Source organism: Mus musculus, chromosome 4 (assembly GCF_000001635.26).
Source record: "Mus musculus strain C57BL/6J chromosome 4, GRCm38.p6 C57BL/6J".
NCBI classification, from domain to species: Eukaryota; Metazoa; Chordata; class Mammalia; order Rodentia; family Muridae; genus Mus; species Mus musculus.
The window spans coordinates 23,511,563-23,531,324 of NC_000070.6; the positions used below are offsets into that span (position 1 = coordinate 23,511,563).

The 19,762-nt window shown below is 38.1% G+C and overlaps 1 long non-coding RNA gene and 1 pseudogene across 2 annotated transcripts in view; both read right to left on the reverse strand.

Moving 5' to 3' along the window:
• Gm31085 overlaps positions 1-3,009 on the reverse strand; it is a 45,624-nt gene extending 42,615 nt beyond the window's left edge. Inside the window, exons 1-2 of one of the 2 annotated variants that reach the window (XR_881154.1) lie at positions 2,889-3,003; positions 1,951-2,082 (exon numbers count right to left, since the gene is read on the reverse strand). This is a non-coding gene — a long non-coding RNA (predicted gene, 31085). Of the gene's footprint in view, positions 1-1,950; positions 2,083-2,888 lie in introns of both variants that reach the window. The other variant, XR_390441.2, reaches the window with a different exon arrangement.
• Positions 5,141-7,923, reverse strand: Gm11889 (predicted gene 11889; annotated as a pseudogene).

Sequence of the window (19,762 nt, forward strand, 5' to 3'; positions counted from 1 at the left end):
TTAGACTTGAAAATCTCATCATCAAAGTCTTCTCAAAAATGCTTGAAAGAATGAGCAACTTTTTAAATGTATGTTTTGAATCACTTGGCTAATATATTAAGTGATCTCAAATTGCGCTTGACAACACTAGTATAACTTGTAGTTCCGGGGAACAAACTTGTTTTACTAAAAAAAAAATCAAATTGTAAATGTGCCTGTGTCTCTTATCTATGCATTCATTTAAAATCCACCCCATCCTATTATGAATAATACTTTCTAGCTATTTTATGATCCATGTTTTTGCTACAAAATGCACAAAAGTAAATAGCCAATGTGAAAGTTTTAGAAATACACTACACAGTAACTCAGTTTCCAAAAAAGTTTTACTCTACCCTAAGGAGTCAAAACCAAAAATGCCCATGCAGCAGAAATATCATTCCGCATGTTACATTTAGCCGTGCAAGCCAACCAAGCTCAAATTAATTGTACTGACTAAACTTTCCTTCTCAGAGAAAATTAAAGATATGCTGTTGTCAACACTTGAGCACAACCTCATGACACTTAAATGCAGAGAAGGGTGTGACATCCTGCCCCGGCTGCCTCGCGCTAATTAATCACTCTGGTATTTAGGACCATTCAAGCAGACAAATTAATGGGGAATAATTAGTGTATCTTTGTTCCAGCTCAGCTTTGCACACCAGACACTCTTGGGGAGAGGGAAGCTTGTGGAGTGCAGCCATTAGCATGCACATAGTTTCACTTCTGTTTTGCAAGTTCTTCTGAGATTAAGAGAAAGGCCAAATTAGCAGACGTGTGAGTGGGGTTAGGACACCCTTCTGGAAAGAAAGCTCTCTGGGCATCAGCCTTCAAATGCACATTGATCATCCAGACATTGAATTTCATGAAACCCAATTAAGCTTTAGGGAAAATACAATTTAGAAAAATAAGTAGTATGGGTGGGAAATCATTTTTCTTTATACCACTTCTATTATATTTATTTCTATAATATAGAATTGAATGCTAGCGAATTTATTTATTTATTTATTTATTTATTTATCTTATTTATGCTAGCAAATTTATTTATTTATTTATCTTATTTATTATATTGTTGGGTTTTTTAAATTTTACTGAAAATGGATTTGATCAACAAACAGCACTTACACATTTTGTAATTAAATAGTTTAATCCATTTAACCTCTCGCCATTTCCTAAAAACTCTCTGTAGATAATCCCTACAGCCATAATACTTAAATTTTTTCTTTTTCTTTTGATAGGAATCATAGACTATAATATTCAGACAGTCTCCATCCATAGCCAGTGTGACAGTACTGATTATTTTCTGCTCCACTTTATAGCAGTGTCCTATATACACTGCTGACTGGTTTCAGTCATGTAGAGTAAAGGACTACATATACATCCTTGTTTTAAACACTAAAACTTAAATATTGGTGTCAAATATCAATTGAACTCACTACTGAAAAAAATGACAAAAACAAAATCTAGTGAGTTACAAGTGTTCAAATTTTCCTGAATTAAACATAGCATTTCTATTGGCTATATCAATTTCACTCCTCACCAGACAAAAGACCTCACATTTTTCTACAAATAAAACTTCAAACTACAGATTTTTTACTGATGATAAATTTTCTGAAGTACTGTTAACAGTGTGCTATATACACAACTTATCTAAGCATACTACATATGAGTGATGTGAATATATGCATGTTCCTTCATATAATCACACAGGTTTTGGTGGTACATGTGTACAAGATTTTCAAATATATCTTTTTCATTTCTAATGCAATCTACAAAAGGGAGAATCGATGTTTGCCTCCCTAAGGTTGCTATGGGTTCTACTTTCTAAGTTTTACTATGTAACTGTCCAGATAAGAATGATTGCACTCACCATATAGACAGCATTCCTGAAAAATCTCATACCCATTACACAGTCTCACACCCTGAAATCTTTACCTTGAAGGGTAAGTGTGATGCATGGAAGGCCGTCCCTACAGGCTCAGAGGGTGATGAAATTAAGATCATAGAAGTCAGAAAGCATTATGCTCAAAGTAGGAGCTCAAAACTTTTAGAAAGATTTTTCACCACCTAAAATAAAAAGGTAAATTTAGTGTTTAGCACTATGAATGGATTCACTCCTGTTAATAGCACATAACTAAAATGATATAAAAGAGTAATTTCCCTGCCTGCCACAATTTAGGATGCTTTTTAACCACACTCAAGTTCTACATTTAATAAAAATGTACTTGTAAGCATATTGCTCTTGAATTTGTTCTGGTGAGGGAAGGGGGAAACGATAAATCACAAAACCACACATTCTCACAATTTCTTAGAGGCAAGGAATGAATCTCTCTCCAGTCTCCTATGAGACACTAAATTACTGCCTACCCTCAGCACAGATGCCATTAGAAAGGCCTCCATCCTGGGAGTGGGTCCTCCTAGATCTTTGAAGGCGCCTAATCCTCATTAAAGGCAAACCCTGGGCTTAGGAGGGGCTGTGCTGGCATCAAGGCACCTGGCAATGACTAAAAGCGCTGTCCCCATGTGCGGCTGCTGCTGAGCAGCAGAATGTAATTTAGTCGCACCAGCAGGAGCAGGGGTCAATGATTTTATATTAATGGGGATCACGACAGTTCTAAGCTGTGGCGTGCTTTGAAATAAGTGTTTTACACCACGGCAGCAAAGAGAGCCGAGCTGGGGAAATGAGCTGTGTCACCGTCTCCTCATGCCTTGCAGCAAACACTGGAATGTTTTTAGTTGCTACAGACTGTGCCATCATAATATTTTATAAACAACAATTACCTTTTTCATTTCAAAAAACCCAAACTCCTGAAGTAATTCTGCTAAAGAAGCTATTGATGATGAACGAGTTCCTTTCTAATAAAGCTACATACCAAGCATGCAGCTGAAACAATGGATGAACTACACATGGGATGTTCAGGCTGTGCATGAGTCTTCTGTAATTGTCAGATGTGTCCTTACCCACTTTTGACAGGCTATCCAAAGTGTCCACACCTAAAACAAAAAAGACGAAAGTGGAGTTTTGGATAATGATGTAAATTTTAGTCAGGTTTTGACCTTTTACTGTGATAGAAAGTACCATTATCTCATTCTATTGAAATTTAACTAAAACAATATTAATTTTCATGAATACATTTTTTACCATATATATATATATATATATATATATATATATACACATACATATATATATATATTGCCACAGGGGTGTTTCATCAAAGTAGTAATTAGGAATGAAGTGCAAAAATGCTATTTCTATGAGTATCTGTGAACAATCACATTTTGAAGAATTGGGGGTTTCAGTTTTCTTGAAATGGTCATATGAAAAGGTATGTTATATGTAGGGGAATATAGAGTTATTGCAAGGAAGAAGTCTTCTTCAGTTTGCAAACTTTCTTTGAATTGACTAGGCCAAACATATCAGAAACAACAGTGATAAACAAGCACTTCTTCCAAATATGACTGATTAGTAGACACATCTTCATTAAATGATTAATGGCTATCCAAGAGTTAATTAAAAAATAACTACTGGAAAATGTGTGTTTGTTGACCAGAAAAATAAAATCTATTCTTATACATTAGATCTTGAAAAAAACAATTGATTAATTTTCAATATTTCTCTCATGCACAAGAATAGTCTTAGCTGGGCTTTGGGGTTATTGAACAATTACTGAAGAGCAGGGTAGTATAATTAAAGACTGAATTACATGCCACCTCAAAAACACTTCAATAAAGCAAAACCCAAGCTTCACTAGTCTGTTAGAGATGCACATTCCAAAGATTATCTTTGAAACAATTAAGCTGTGACAGTTAGTCTATGCAAAAGCCCACTGTGCCCCCCTCCCCCACACACACTCACACAAGTTAGGGAAGAGAGTGTTCAGTAATCAGGCATGTTAAGAGGTACAACATATCATTTCTCTTAGAGTGTCTGGATACAACATATTAAAGAGTCTGAGAAGTGTCAGTGTTCTTCAAATCTTCATTCAACACATTTCACATTTTATAATTACTTTTTCCCTGAACCCACAGTCACTACTTCCCCTTTAAAAACGCACTGTGGCATGAAGTTCTGCCAGAGATACAAAAATTTGTGAATATGCATTTTCATTAGGTGACACCAGTAGATCAAATCTGTATCCCAAGTTCATTCCTCTGTTTGTAGAAAACTGGCTGAAGATTTGGTGATATTGAAATGTTGTGTTTTTAGATTGCATGAAGACAACTTTATATTAAAAATTACTATCTACCCAAATTGGAGAAACATTCCATTATTCCAATAACAAAAATACAAAGAATGGTTGTCCCATTTTTGTCTCCAAATATGAAGATATGAATCAGCACAGGTTGTGTTTTGATGTGGCGACTTGACTAACTCATCACACTGTTATGATTTGGAATGTGAAATGTTTCAGATATTCTTAGACTAGAGTTGCACGGAGCCTGATGTGGGCAATCAGAGCCAAGATGGGAGCAAGATGAATGAGGTCCTTTCATGATCACAAGATATGAGGAGGAACAAAAATCCAGTAATCAGGATCCATAACAGTTTAATCAGATTTTTATATTAAAATTTATGCAAATAAACCCATGGTGAGCAAAATATCAAAATTTTAAATAAGGACAGGATTAGTGTTGCTCATGGATCATTTTGCTTCAGGCTCCAATGTGGCTAAGCATAGGACTGGGAATAAGAAATCACCAGGAGAAAAGCTGTGAAAGTGAGAGAAGCGCTGGCTTGAAAGCCGAAATTAGTTCTGATTCATTAACAGCTAAACAACTTTCACAAGCCCACAGCATAGCATGCTCTGTTCACTTACTGATGGAGACAAGAGGACTTCTCAAATTGTTGTGGAAAACGTTGATTCAATGAGGTCGTAGATGTTCAAAGGGAACATAGAACTAATCACAATTTCATTTTTCAATCAGTTTGTTTCATGTGTATCACATGTGTGCGCCTGGTACCCACAGGGGTCAGGAGAGGGACTTGGATACCTTGCAATGGGAGTGAAACATGGTTGTGATGTGCCATATGGGTCCTGGGAGCCAAACCTGGGTCTTCTTTAAGGACAAGTACTCTTAAGCACTAAGCCATTTCTCCGGAACCAGTAATAATTTTTTTTTAACTGAACATAGCAGTTTATTAGAACAACAACAACCAAAAAAATCAAGACAAGTCTGATTTCAAATTTTCAATATAAAAGCAAAAGTATGTAAGGCAACAGCTGTTCAACTTCCAACTCTATAGGCCCCTAACAAAACAGCCCCATGTTTAAATTTCTCCAGCACACAATCCAGTAGAAATGCTCAACTCTAATCAACTAATAACCAACGTGAATAGAACCTTAGAAAAGAAGTTATATTACTTCCCTTCACCCTCTCCTCTTATAGTGGGAGGAACAGGTATCAGGAGATATAAAAGTCAAAGGAAGAAGAATTATAATGAAAAAAAAATCCAAAAGCTGCTGCTGTTTGGAATAGAAAAGAAGACAGTATTTTACAAATGTTCAAAAACTGCAAGACATTAACACAATTCATTCACTATCACTCCTAACTTGAAAGAATAGAGAACAGTATCTCATCATATAAACTGTTATGTTCAGGTTCACAAAAAACTATGGATGTAGTTTTAGGCTTTATGAAGGAAAACAGGTTCAGTTCAAATCATTGAATACTATACATCTAGTCTGACTGTATTGGTGTTCACTGTCACCCTGAACAACTATAAACAATAGCATGTAACTCCATGGGAAGCTTAAGGATTGAAGATATGTACACAGCTAGTTAGATCTCCCCTGCTTCACGCTCTTCAGAGCTCCTCCTGTCTTCTGATCTGCCATTAGCACTCTCATAGGACCGCTTCTTATCTTTTCGATCTCGGTCACGAGGTGATCTGTCTCTTGAACTCCTGTCTCTGTCACGTGATGCTAAGTATTGATCTCCGAATCTTTCTTTTGAGGATCTCCTCCTGGATCGCTCTCTGCTCCTATCTCTTGAACTGTGCCGACTTCTCTGGTGGCTATGGCTGCGGCTTCGGCTACTGGACCTGGACCTGTGGCGATGGCGTTTCTCACGAGACTTGGATCGAGTCCTCCTCTTGCGTCCTCGTGACATGGAGCGAGATCGGTGTCTGCGATGCTCTCTGGATCTAGATCTCCTCAGTTTCTCCCGTTCTTCTCTCTCCCTCTCTTCTCTTCGTTTCAGACGTTCCTGGTTTCTCTTCTCCTGCTTCTCAGCTACAACTCTAATTCTTCCAGCTTCTCTCTTATTTCAATAAATCCCAGGTGCAATTTACCCCCAAAATGATCAGCAAGTCGTCTGTCATTATCATGAAGACCTAAACACACAGAGCAGACTTCATAGACACGAAGTTACTGCTGTTGAAAGCTGGAAGCTGGAAGCGTAGAATTCCGATAAACTTCCTCTGCTTCTGTTTTCTTTGCCTGTGCTTTCTCTACTTCATCCATGACTTTCTGAGATTCTTCCACATTTCCTTCAGCTCCTAGTTGTTCCACTTTGGCCAACAACTTGCCTATTTCCTCATTTAACTCATGAACACGCTCTGCCTTTGCAGCCACTTCAGCACGTATCTCTTCTTGAGTTTCTGCTAATCTTTTCTTAGGTACTTCTGTTCTTCTATCACAATCTGCAATGAATGACTGCAGATGATCCATGGCATCAAGTTCAAAGAAAAAGTCTTGTTCTTTGGACACAATTTCATAATCTGCTCTTAAAGCCAGGTCATGGACTTTCAAGCATTCTCCAAGATCCATTCTTGTTCCAGAAAGGACATCGTGGGGGCAACAGTTGAGAAGGTGGCTCTTTCATACTCTGTCATCACTGAATTTGATTCGTTGACGAGTAGTTTCTCGGCTCGGCGAATGCGGGGCCTTTATGAAACTCCCTTGCAGATTGAAGTAGGCAGGCATAGATACATTGAACCCATTCTCTCCGATGCTCCCTGTATTTTTTTAAGATGTGAGTGGATGACCATGCTATGTGATCAACAACATATTCTTGAGACAGGATAAAAGAGTCAGCAAGGGCAGCTGGTTAAATTCTTTTCACATTGAGTCAAATAGGTCAAACATCAGTTGTACATGGTTCACAACCTGGTTCACTCCCTCATTTTTTTCTTCAATATGATGATCCAATTTCTTTCGTCTTCTTAGTCTACAATTTCTTCAAAGACTGATTAGGGTGGATAGGCCTGTTTATATTTCCTCAAAAGTAGCAGTTCTGAACTGCTTCACACATCTTTTTTTTTCCCCGTTGAAACCTACATTGACCTCAAAACTCATCATCTTCCAGCTTCAGCCTCCCAAATGGTAGAATGTTGAGGAGTGCTAAACAACTGCAGAGATTCCAAGATAACAGGGTTCTATGAGGTTGAGATTTTTATTGTTTTCTGGGCTGCTGCGGTACCCTGCTTCCATTTATGCAGTATGCCAGGCATCGGCACGATTTTCAGTGGCACACAGGCGGTTGCCACCACCAGGGCCCGTCCTGAGAGGTGCCCATTAACTGGTCCAGCATAGCGTGCATCTGGGCCTGCGCCAACATGGCGGCAGCGTAGCAGGCGGGCGGTCCGGCAGACAGGCAGGCGGGGGTGGGGCACGGGCCCGGCCCTGGAGGGAGGGGGACGAGGGGAAGGGGTGGGGGAAGTGCGGTGCTGTCTGGGTGGCCGCCACGGCCTCGAGGCCCGCGAATAGGGAGTCGGGGGGTCGTAGAGAGTCCAGGCTGCGCTCCTCAGGACGGCTTGGACATGGAAGATGGCAGCCCCCTAGAAAGTGAGCCCTGGTGCCCTCACTCTCCATCCGGTTCCTGAGACAGACGCAACACAGGCTAAGCCGACTCTCACCTCCTCCCCGACACCAACACCCTCCAGAAGCCGTCAACCCCCCCCCCAAAAAAAATTTATATTAAATCAATGTAAGAAAACTAAACTGGATTTAGTAAATTATTTAGGAGGTTTCACATGTCACTTTAAATAATATTTAGTATATAAAATACCATTGAATCTTCAAACATGGCTTATTTTTGTTGATCTTCCTATTTATTCTCTTACTTATTCATTCCTGCCTTCTGTTTTCTAGTCAAACAAGTTTTTTTGCCCTACCTGCTTTCTTAACTCTTTTTTTCCATTTTTGGGCTTCATTGTCCAGTTTCATGATCCATCCCAAACTCATGGACATATGTACATACATACATAGATACATATACATAAATATGTGTATATACAAACATACATGACTTAGTTTGGGGTTTCATTACTGAGAAGAGACACCATGACTAAGGCAACTCTTCTGAAAGACAACAATTAAATCAGGGCTGGCTTACATGTTCTAAGATTTAGTCCACTGTTATCTTAGCAGGAAGCATGGCACCATTCAAGCAGGCATGGCACTTGAGAAGCTGAGAGTACCTCATCTTGTCCTGAAGACAAAGATGAAGACACTAACATCCTCAGGCAGCTAGAAAGAAGCCATCTCAAAGCCTAATGCCACAGTGTCACAGTTTCTCCAAGGCCACAGCTGCTCCATACCTTCTAATACTCCCTAATACTCCTAATAGTGCCAATCCATGGGCATAATAGAATATATATATATATATATATATATATATATATATATATATATATATATATATAGTGTGTGTGTGTTTGTTATATATATTGTATATATGTATATTTATTATATATATTATATATACATATACACACATAATTTACACATATATGTATATATATATATAATTAAAGCCTAAGATCAATATATTAAGATATGAATATGGTATTATTCTAAGTTACCTCATATAGTATAATGATGTTCAGATCCATCTTTTTTTCTTAAATTTCAGTTACAGTTTTAGGGATGAAAAATAAATTCTATTGAGTATATACACCACATTTTATTATCTATTCATTTGTTTCTAGAGATCCGCTCTGATTCTATTCCCTTCTGTTGTTAATAGGTTCCCCTGATGTACAGGTCTTCTTTGAAATGTTTGTTAAGGATTATATACCCATAAGAATATGAGTTTATTTCTGTGTTTCAATCCTGTTCTATCAATCTAAATATATGCCTTTGTATCTATACCATGCTGTCTTTGTCACTATGGATATGCCCTGTAATTTGAACTGAATTATTTTTATAACTTCAATGGTGTTCCTTCTGCTTAGGATTGTCTTGAGTATTTGTGGTCTTTTGCATTTCCATACGAAATTTTTTGGATTGATTCTTCTAGTTCTTTGAAGCATCTCATTAAGTTTTTAATTGAGTTTTTATTGAGTCCACGAATTATTTTGTTAATAAAGCCTACCTCACAATAGTAACCCTGCAAATCCTTGAGTATCAAAGATATTTCTGTCATCTAGTTACTTTGATTTATTTTGTTAGTTCTTGGAATTTTCACTATAAATATCTTAGCCTCCTTGGTTAGGTTATTTTTAGGTACTTTTCCGAGTTATTGTGAATAAGGTTCTTTTTCTATCGCTTATGTCATGAATTTTCAATTTGTATAATGTAAGCTAGTAATTTTTAAATAGTTTATGTCTTGAAAATTGCTAAACTTTTTCTTTTTCTTTTGTTTTTAAGTATCTGTATGTCTCCACCTTATTTTGTTTTTTATTAGATATTTTCTTTATTTACATTTCAAATGCTATCCCGAAAGTTCCCTATACCCTCCCCCTACCCCACCCGCTCCCCTACCCACCCACTCCCACTTCTTGGCCGTGGCATTCCCCTGTACTAGGGCATATAAAGTTTGCAAGACCAAGGTGTCTCTCTTCCCAATGTTGGCCTACTAGGCCATCTTCTGCTACATCTGCAGCTACAGACATGAACTCTGGGGGTACTGGTTATTTCATATTGTTGTTCCACCTACAGGGTTGAAAATCAAGAAGGAAGACCAAAGTGTGGATACTTCATTCCTTCTTACAATAGGGAACAAAACACCTATGGAAGGAGTTACAGAGGCAAAGTTTGGAGCTAGGACGAAAGGATGTACCATCCAGAGACTGCTCCACCCGGGGATCCATACCATAATCATCCACCAAATACAGACACTATTGCATGTGCCAGCAAGATTTTGCTGAAAGAACTCTGATATCGCTGTCTGGTGTGAGGCTATACCAGTGCCTGGCAAATACAGAAGTGGATGCTCACAGTCATCTATAGGATGGAACACAGGGCCCCGAATGGAGGAGCTAGAGAAAATACCCAAGGAGCAAAACTCTTTTTCAAATTGGATGCTTTTCTGGTGAAATTCCTAGGATCTTTTATATAGAATTTTTCCTTCTGAGAATAGAGGTCATTTAATCCTATTTTTTTTATTAGTTTTATATCTTGAGAGTTGGTTGACCTCATTGAATAAAAATGAACAGAGTGCACATACTTGTCAATTACAGTTTTAGAACAAATATTCTGAAATAATTAAAAGTTGGATGTGGGAAGCCGTGCACAATCACCATTACAAGATGGCGCTGGCTTCCTCAGTGCCTAACTAGTAAACAAGCAATGTGCACAGGTGCTGGAGTAAATTCATGTCAAGTCACTGCCCATCTCAGGGCATAGCAGTGGGGTGATGAGTGAGCAGCTAATCAGGAGCTGACACGTCACACTGAGGGGTATTTAAGCAGCTCCATTTTCCGGGTTCAGGGTCTTCCTGAGAAGTAAGCAATAAAGCTTTGCCGTAGAAGGATCTGGTTGTCCGAGTGTGTTTTGCTGGTGAAACGTTACAAGGACAAAGTGGCGCTGATAACCCGGGAATATATCATCACCAGGCGCTGTAAGGAGAATCCCCCCCATTTCACAGGGCAGATTCAGAACTAAGGGACAATACAGCTCTGCAAATTATGGCCTTGAACTTTCTCCAGGGTTAGAAGCCTTTCTGTTCCTTTTCTCAGGGCTCGTTCTTTTCTTTAGATTGCGTACAGTTTCCATAGGAGGAATTGCTAACTAGTGTTCAGTCGAGGTCAGGCAAGGTTAGAAAAAAGGCAAGAAGATAGCATGGGAGCCTCCCACTCTGTGGTGACGGCCTTACGGTCGGTCCTGAGGCAGCGTGGCTTGAAAGTCTCCATCAAGACACTAGAAGGCTTTGTAAAAGAGATAGATCGAATAGCACCGTGGTTTGTGTGCTCAGGGTCCTTAACTATCCCCTCTTGGGAGAAATTCAGGGGATATTTAGTTGGGGAGCAGGAGAACGGCAAACTTAAAGCAGGAATCATGCCTTGTGGAAGCTGATAAAGCTTAAAGGACGTGCTTAAAGGATGAGGAATGTCAACAAGTATTTAAGGCAGGGCAGAAAATTCTGGATGAAATTCAAGAAAGCCTATCAGAGGCAGAGCAGCGAGAGAGAGTAGGAGCTAAAAGGGAAACATGGTGCACCAATCAAGCATACAGGCCTTTCCACGGGTCTTAAACCCGAGGAAAAGATAATGTCGGGAAAGAATGCCTGGGGAGAGTTTAGAAAAGGAGAAAACAGAAAAACAAAAGATAATATAAAATATAAAGATACAAAAGATAATATAAATTATAAAGATACAAAGGATAATATAAATTAAGTCAATTTACCCTCCTCTCAAGGACTTTGACTAAAGAGGCAGCCTTCATTAAAGGCTTAAAGATAGCTCTCAGGGTCACTGTGCCTCCTCTCTCTTCTCTGGCAGTATACCCAGAAGAAGGAGATAAGGAAGTAGAGTCTGAACATGAGAGAGAGAAAATAAGTTTTAGAAAAGCAGTTATCCCCTGTTTGGGATCTTTTAGCAAAAAAGAGAAAAAATGAAAATAACTGTTTCAGAGCTCTCCTGGGAACAGAAGAAAAATGGGAGACGCCCTACTTTCTCTCTGGCTCCAATGGAGATATTCTTAGCTCTGGTTAGGATATCTGTGTCCCTTTGAGACACCAAGTTCTATTCCGTGTCTGTCTATTGTCTCTTTTTGGTGCACCACAACAAATTGTCCATATGTCTGTCAATTCATGTTTGTTTTTGTTATGTTGTTTGAATGATTATTGTTCTGTGTTTCATGTTGAAAAAATATAAATGGTTAAAACTATCTGCTGGCTGTCCATCCTTTAACTTGTTTATAAGTTAGATGCACTGTGGCTGGGAGCCAAGTACAGCTGAAAAAGCCTTGCTGAGGGCCGATTGGAAACGGAGCTCTTAAAGGGCCAGACAGCCTTTCGCTTGTAACAGAAAGTTGGCTTGGGGTTGGGAACTCAGGGTTAGAGTCATTCTAGACAACATGAACGAACACAAGAGGGCAGGTCTTTAGGGATACTTCAATATGGGGATAGTCTTTGGGCCAGGACTCTGGCAGTGTGTTCAGATTGAGAAAAGTTTGCATTTGGGTTGAGGCAGAGCTCAGAGGGGAGCAGCCTCAGCTTGGCTTGTGTGACACTTTTTAGAGCCTTATTACAGACCTAGCCAGATGTTATTCTAAATAAAATTTAAATTCAAAGTTTATAAAAGGTCAATTAGGCTGTGAAATTTATCTATACAATGTGATTTGACTTGCCTACTTTATATAAAGTTATAGTGTACAGAGTTTGCTTACATGTATAAGTGTCTTTTCCTTGTTCCAAACAGCCATTAATTTGGTTATTGCAGAATATTGATGTTTGATTTATTGCATACCATCATATAAAGTAAAATTGATAATCATTATCCTAAGATAAGTTAAAAATTTATAAATTCATGCATGCATGCATCTCATTTACTGTGTTTAAAAAATAGCCTTTATATGAGAGAAAAGTATATGTGAATTAAATTACATGATTATTCTTTTGAGTTTCCTCCTGTTTCAGCACAGATAATTAAATTGTGTGCTGAAGATGGTGTTTAAAAATGTTGAACAATCAAACTTTAAGTTATATATTAATAGTTAATATTCTATCTCAGAGCTTGCAATTGCTTATGCAACTTATAGGAAAAAAAATACTGTTTCTTTAAGAAAATTGTTTTTGGGCAGTTAAGAACTTGTCCTGGGTTGCCTAGAAATGACCCCCAGGATTTGCTTTTGTGTTATAGAGGTTTACATAAAGCTTTAACTGATAAAGATTACAGATAGCTCCTGAAAAGATACAAACTCAGGATTCTTATATTTATTTGGGTTTTAAAAGATAGTTATTTGCAGAGACAACTTAAAGATTTTCTCTAATTTCTGGTTAATAAATAAATAAATTATGCACAAGTGACTATGACTTTTCAAGCATTCTAGTTACAATCTCTCTTCAAGAGAAACAATTGAAAGTGTAATTAGTCACTGTTCATGTTATATTAAAACTGACTAACAGTTCAGTATCTGAAATTTTGATGAAAATACAAGATTGTATTTTGATGCGTGAGCACCCTTTTTATATTCAACATATTAGAGCACATACATCATTACCTGGCTCCTATTCAAGGGAGAAATTCCTAAGCTGAAGATAGCCACTGGCAAGAAAGACTAAACAGATAAGTCCTAGCTGTTTATTTTGTAAATCTAAATAGTATATATGACTGGGCTGAAAAGCCACCCTAGAAACAAATGTTCTGTTCTTGTTAGTCAAAAACATTCATGACCTACACCTGGCATCAAAGCAACCGACTCCCACATGCTATATCCTGGGGAGGACACGGAATGTATATGAAGGCCTCTATCTCAAACCGGTCATTAGGTAACTAGGAGAATTAAAACTTTTTTAAAAAACAAAAACAAAAAGGGGGGATAAAGGTTATGATGCCAAAGATGGCTCTATCCCTTATAATATTTACTCTTAATTTCTCTTAATTTCTTAAAATTGGATAATGCTGGGAGAGCACCAGCTAAAAGGCACAGACAATGGCCTCAACCACTCAATGAAATGGTCAAGTGGAAGAATGTCCTTGATAATAAATGGTATGGCCCGGATCCTATCTTAATCAGATCCCAGGGAGCTATTTGTGTTTTTTCCACAGGGTGAAGAAAATCCACTTTGGGTCCCGACGCGACTGACAAGGACCGTGAAAGATCAAGATGAATCCCAAGATGATCCTGTTATTCTTATTCCTGATGATTGAGACCAGGATAAGTATACCTTTGTGGGTCATCGTAAGATCATGGCCAGTACCTTTACTGGTACATTCCAATTCTTCTATCTTCCCTTTGTTTTTGGCAACTGAATATTTTTAAAGAAAAAGATTATCTCTAATTGGGCAGATTTCATTAGCCAAAATAAAGTGAGCTCTGGAGTGTTATTTAATGCTTTAACGCAAGTTGCTCAAGGAGCACAGCCAGGCTCAAGTGATGTTGGAAATAATGTAACTTCACCTATAAACATCACCATGATTATAATAAAGGGAAATGTGACTATTCTCAAAAGATCACGATGGCCTGTTGGCAATACTACTGCTATACACAGCATGCCTTGGTGTCATCCGGACCTTGCATTTCCTATAGTTTTTTCACCTTGTCAATCAAAAACTTTTTCCTCAGAAAGAAATAACATAGGATTTTGTTTTGTCACCTCCATTGGATTTTGCTGTAATAACTGGTAAAGGAGATGCTACAGGAAAAGAAAATATTTGGCCATATTACCAATGGATTCTAAGTAATGAGACAGGTGTTGGTGCCCAGTTGAAAGGAGGGCTGATGATTTTGAATCAGCACCTCGATCTGGTTGAGGAACAAATAAGTGTTCTATACCAGTTGGCCCAGTTGGGCTGTGAAAGAAAAGTGGGTGCTCTGTGCATTACCAGTGTTCTATATGAAAAATTTACTCATGCAGCTAATCTGTCTAGGCAGCTTTCTTTGTATCTTGCAGGAAATTGGTCTGAAAGATTCAATGAGACCCTTGAGGCCCTGAGAACGGCTGTTCTCAGGATCAACTTGACGCAAGTAGACCTGTCATTGACAGAGGGTCTCTCCTCCTGGATTTCATCTACATTTTCTTATTTTAAGGAATGGGTGGGTAGTTTTATTTGCTGCTGCCATCTGCTGTGGACTTGTGTTTATGCTCTGGTTAGTTTGCAAGCTCAGAACCCAACAAAACCGTGACAAGGTCATTATTGCTGAGGCACTTGCTACCATTGAACAAGGGGCCTCCCCTGAAATTTGGCTGTCCATGATTAAGACCTAAATGGCATCTGAGTTCTCTGCTATTGCATCCTACGGATTTGTGGATCCATTGCACTGGGATGTAAGAGACTCAACGCACATTGATCAGCACTTGCACTTCGCTGAGTTTTACTAATTCGTTTTTTGGCTGGCCTCTTTTATAGAGTTCGCCCTAAGTCATTTGGCAGGTACTGTCACACAGTACTGCGGTATCCAGAGACGGGCAACTTTCCTCATGTACAGACCAATCTAAGACACGGGACCTGGTGGCGATAGGGTTACCCTATGACAGGAAAGGCTGTGACATTGGAGGAATGACCTAAGACAGGAGCCACAGCAGATTGACATAACTGCAGAGGCCTAGACCAGCCTCAATTTTTAATAAAATAAAAAGGGGAGATGTGGGAAGCCGTGCACAATCACCATTACAAGATGGCACTGGCTTCCTCAGTGCCTAACTAGTAAACAAGCAATGTGTGCAGGTGCTGGAGTAAATTCATGCCAAGTCCCTGCCCATCTCAGGGCATAGCAGTGGGGTGATGAGTGAGCAGCTAATCAGGAGCTGACACGTCACATGGAGGGGTATTTAAGCAGCTCCTTTTTCCGGGTTCGGGGTCTTCCTGAGAAGTAAGCAATAAAGCTTTGCCGTAGAAGGATCTGGTTGTCTGAGTGTGTTTTGCTGCCGAAACGTTACAAGGACAGTTGGATATGAATTTTATCACATAAAATTTTATTATTTTAGTGAATGTTGCATTTATTTACAAATCTCTTCAGAATTTTTATCATAAAGGCATGATGAACATTGTCAAATATCTTGCTACATCTATCAAGAGGATTATGTGATTTATATCTTTAATTTTATTTATATAGTGTATAACATTTAATTATTTGCATATGTCAAATCAGCCTTGAATCTCTGAGATGAAAACAACTCAGTTACAATTCACCGTATTCTTGATGTACTATTTGTTTGTTTGTTTGTTTGTTTTCAAGATAGGGTTTCTCTGTGTAGCCCTGGCTGTCCTGGAACTCACTCTGTAATCCAGGCTGGCCTAGAACTCAGAAATTCGCCTGTCTCTGCCTCCCAAGTGCTGAGATTAAAGGTGTACACCACCACACCCAGCACTTTTTTTAAAATTTTTTTATTAGATATTTTCTTTATTTACATTTCAAATGTTATCCCCTGTCCTAGTTTCCCCTCAAAAGCCCCCTATCCTCTCCTTCCTCCCCCTTCTCCCCAACCCATCCACTTCTGCTTCACTGTGTCCTTGATATACTTTTTTAAAGATAAGCAAACAAAAATCTTTTGAGAGATAGACTAATAGCTTCCTTAGACAAAGAGAAATGTCTAAAATGATTTGGCCTAAGTATTCTTGATTTTGTTTTTGTTTGTTTGTTTGCTTGGTTGGTTGGTTTAAATGGTTTCTATGTTCACTGGGGAATTTTTTCTTATGGGAAGAGTTATGTCTTCACCCTTTTTATTTTTTTAAAGCAGGCTGATACTCGTTTCGCAAATGGCACTCTGATTCTTTGTCCCTGCTTCTTTTGTTAAATAGTTTTAGGAGCATTGTTAGATGTTCCTTAAAAGCTTAGAACAATTTAGCAATGATAATGTCTGGTTTTGAGGTTTTCTATGTATGATGTTTCAATAAAACTTTATCTCATTATCTTCTAACCACCTTTGGTCAGAATCTACTTATTATACATATAACTTTCTATACCTACTTGTTTAGGTCTTCGGCTTCCTTAGGTTTTAACATTTTTATTCGTTAGATAAAACATAGCGTTGCATTTTCATAGTGCTAACCAGCAACATGAAGCTGGCTTTTGTTTAGTTGATTGGATTATAGATATTTATTGTCCTGTCCTCCTCTTAGGATGAGGAATTTCCTGCTTTGCTACATTGGACCTGTTTGGTTTCTTCTCAGATTGTCTGTTTATTAGTTGCTTTTATGCAAAATGTTCTTTCCCATAGTCTAAGGGATTAAACTGTCTTTATTCTTCCATGTATAATATTCCTTTAAAATTTTTCATTGCTGTTATAAATTGCCTTAATAATTAGTGTTTGTTTAAATGTCTTTATTTATTGATTAATGTTGAGAGATAATGTTGCTAAGAATAGTGATTATAGTTGGAAATTATTCTCTCAACGTTTGAAATATATCCTTCAATGTTTTTATGCCTTTTAGGGTCCTTGTAAATTATCTGATGTTATTCTGCTGCTTACTTTTGAATGTGGGTTGGTATTTTTTCCTTAGAGATTTTTCTATTTGCATTGAAGAAGTAATATCTTGACTGCATTTCATGGAGAAGCTGTTCTTTGTAGTACATATTTGTGTTCTGAATGCTTGTAATTAGATGTTATTTCTAATAGCCTTTCTCTAGGCTTGTAAAATTATCTGCTATGATCTCAGTCAATGAGCTGGTCATGAAATTGAGAAAGAACATGAAAAGGACTTACATGAAACAGGTGGGAGGGAAGAAAGGGAAAAGGAAAAAATATCATTACTTTTCAATTAAAAATAAAAAAGCAAATAAATAAATAAAATAAAAAATATAAATATATTTTTACTCCAAGTCTCTACCTTTTACTACTGAGACACATGTTCATTTGCATTTTTTGTTGCTTTTCTCAGAATGGTCAAGAAATAGAAAAAGCCTAGATACCAAGCAATAGAGGCATGAAAAAAAAATAAAAAGGGAAATAGATATAGATATAGATTTTTGTACAACTTCTAAATAGATTCAGAGAATTTTCAAAAGGTGAAATAAAAATGGTTGAGAAGCATTTAAAAAAAGTTCAACATTCTTTTCCATGAAGGAAATAAAAATTAAAATTACTTTGATATTTTATCTTAAACCAGTGAGAATGACAAAGTATTTTTTTAATGAATGAAAATACTAGCATGGGTGTGCGAAAAAGGAAACAAATATTCACTCTTTGTAAAAGTGAAAACTCTTTGTACAGCCACTATAAAGTCATGGTAGAGGTTCTTCAAGTCACTCTTCTTTAAAAGCGTAGGACATTTTTCAGTAGATGACTGTTCCTCTGTCTCAACTATTCTTAATTGCCAATAGTTCATTGGCTAAGGGTAGAACTTCTTGCCCAACTCTTAGTGCTTGAGTTTTGGCTGGCTTTGTGTTTAGGCATGCTGTCACAATCTTTGTGAGTCTGTATTTGTAGCTGCCATGGTGTCTCTTGTGCTCAGTGGTTATTTCTTACCTGTAGATTTTGACTAGGGATTGGAAACCTCAAGCTCTTCCTTATTCTGAATTAACTGTTCTGTTGGTACTGTCATTTTTTTTTCAAGTCTTGTTTAGACATCACTTCCTAGAAGACACAGTGTCACAGTTCCTCTGTCTCTTCCAATCGTTCTGCCCCTACTTTAGCAATGTTTTCTGAATCTTAGGATCAGAACTTGTGTTCTAGATGTATCCAGTAGGTCTCTGCATTGTATACAATTGAAGTGGTGCATAGCTGTCTTTACTGTAAAAAGAATAATTTTTTGATGAAGGATGAGAATTATACTTCTCTGAGTATAACAGGATAATTTTATAATATACTTATGCTGATCTATCAAAGTGGTAGGTCCTCTTCTAAGATTAATGACATTAAAATTTGAGGATTTGGCTTTTTTTTCTAGTTCTAAGCAAGATGCCACTGCTGTTGAGTGGACTTGAACTCAATGAGGCAGCTGTTACTTACTATGTGAGCGTCACTAGTACACCTTGAGAAATGCCTTCATGTTGGTTATCACTGTGATTTATAGTCATTATGAATCACACAGCTGAGTAGGGATATTGGTTACTTCTCTCACTCAGTAGTATGGAACTATGAAATCTAGAGCACAGGAAGGAGGAATGCAGGTTAAGTCTACTTAAAATCAACTGAGTCCTTGGTCCTCATTTTTGGTGTCTTCTGCAATAGCAATTCTAACAAAAATAAGAGAAAGCAAGAATCATTTTTCCTTAATCTCTCTTAACATCAATGAACTCAATTCCCCAATAATAAAACATAAACTAAGAGTCTGGATAAGTAAACAGGACCCAGCTATCCTGAGCTTTTGTCCCCGCCGGCAAGAGCATACTCGGGACAACCGGAATCTTCTGCGGCAAAAGCTTTATTGCTTACTTCTCAGGAGGAAGACCCCGAACCCAGAAAATGGTGCTGCTTATATAGCCCGCAGCGTGACGTTTCAGCACCTGATGTGGCATGACAGCTCCCGATTCGTTGCTCGCCCATCACCCCATTACTACGCCGCGAGATGGGCAGTGACTAGGCGTGAATTCACTCTTGCACTAGCGCATAAGGCTTGTTTACTAGTTAGGCACAGTGGAAGCCAGCGCCATCTTATAATGGCGATTGCTCATGGCACGGCTCTCCACACCCAGCATTTTACATCATGCAGGAAATGCACCTCAGTGACAAAGGCAGACACTACCACAGAGTAAAAGGCTAGAAAACAAATTTCTAGCAATGGTCTCAAGAAACAAGCTGGAGTAGCCATTCTAATATCTAATGAAATCAATATTCAACCAAAAGTTATCAAAGAGATCTATCCCATGATTAGCTTCCAAACGCTGGCACCATTGCATACACTAGCAAGATTTTGCTGAAAGGACCCAGATATAGCTGTCTCTTGTGAGACTATGCCAGGGCCTAGCAAACA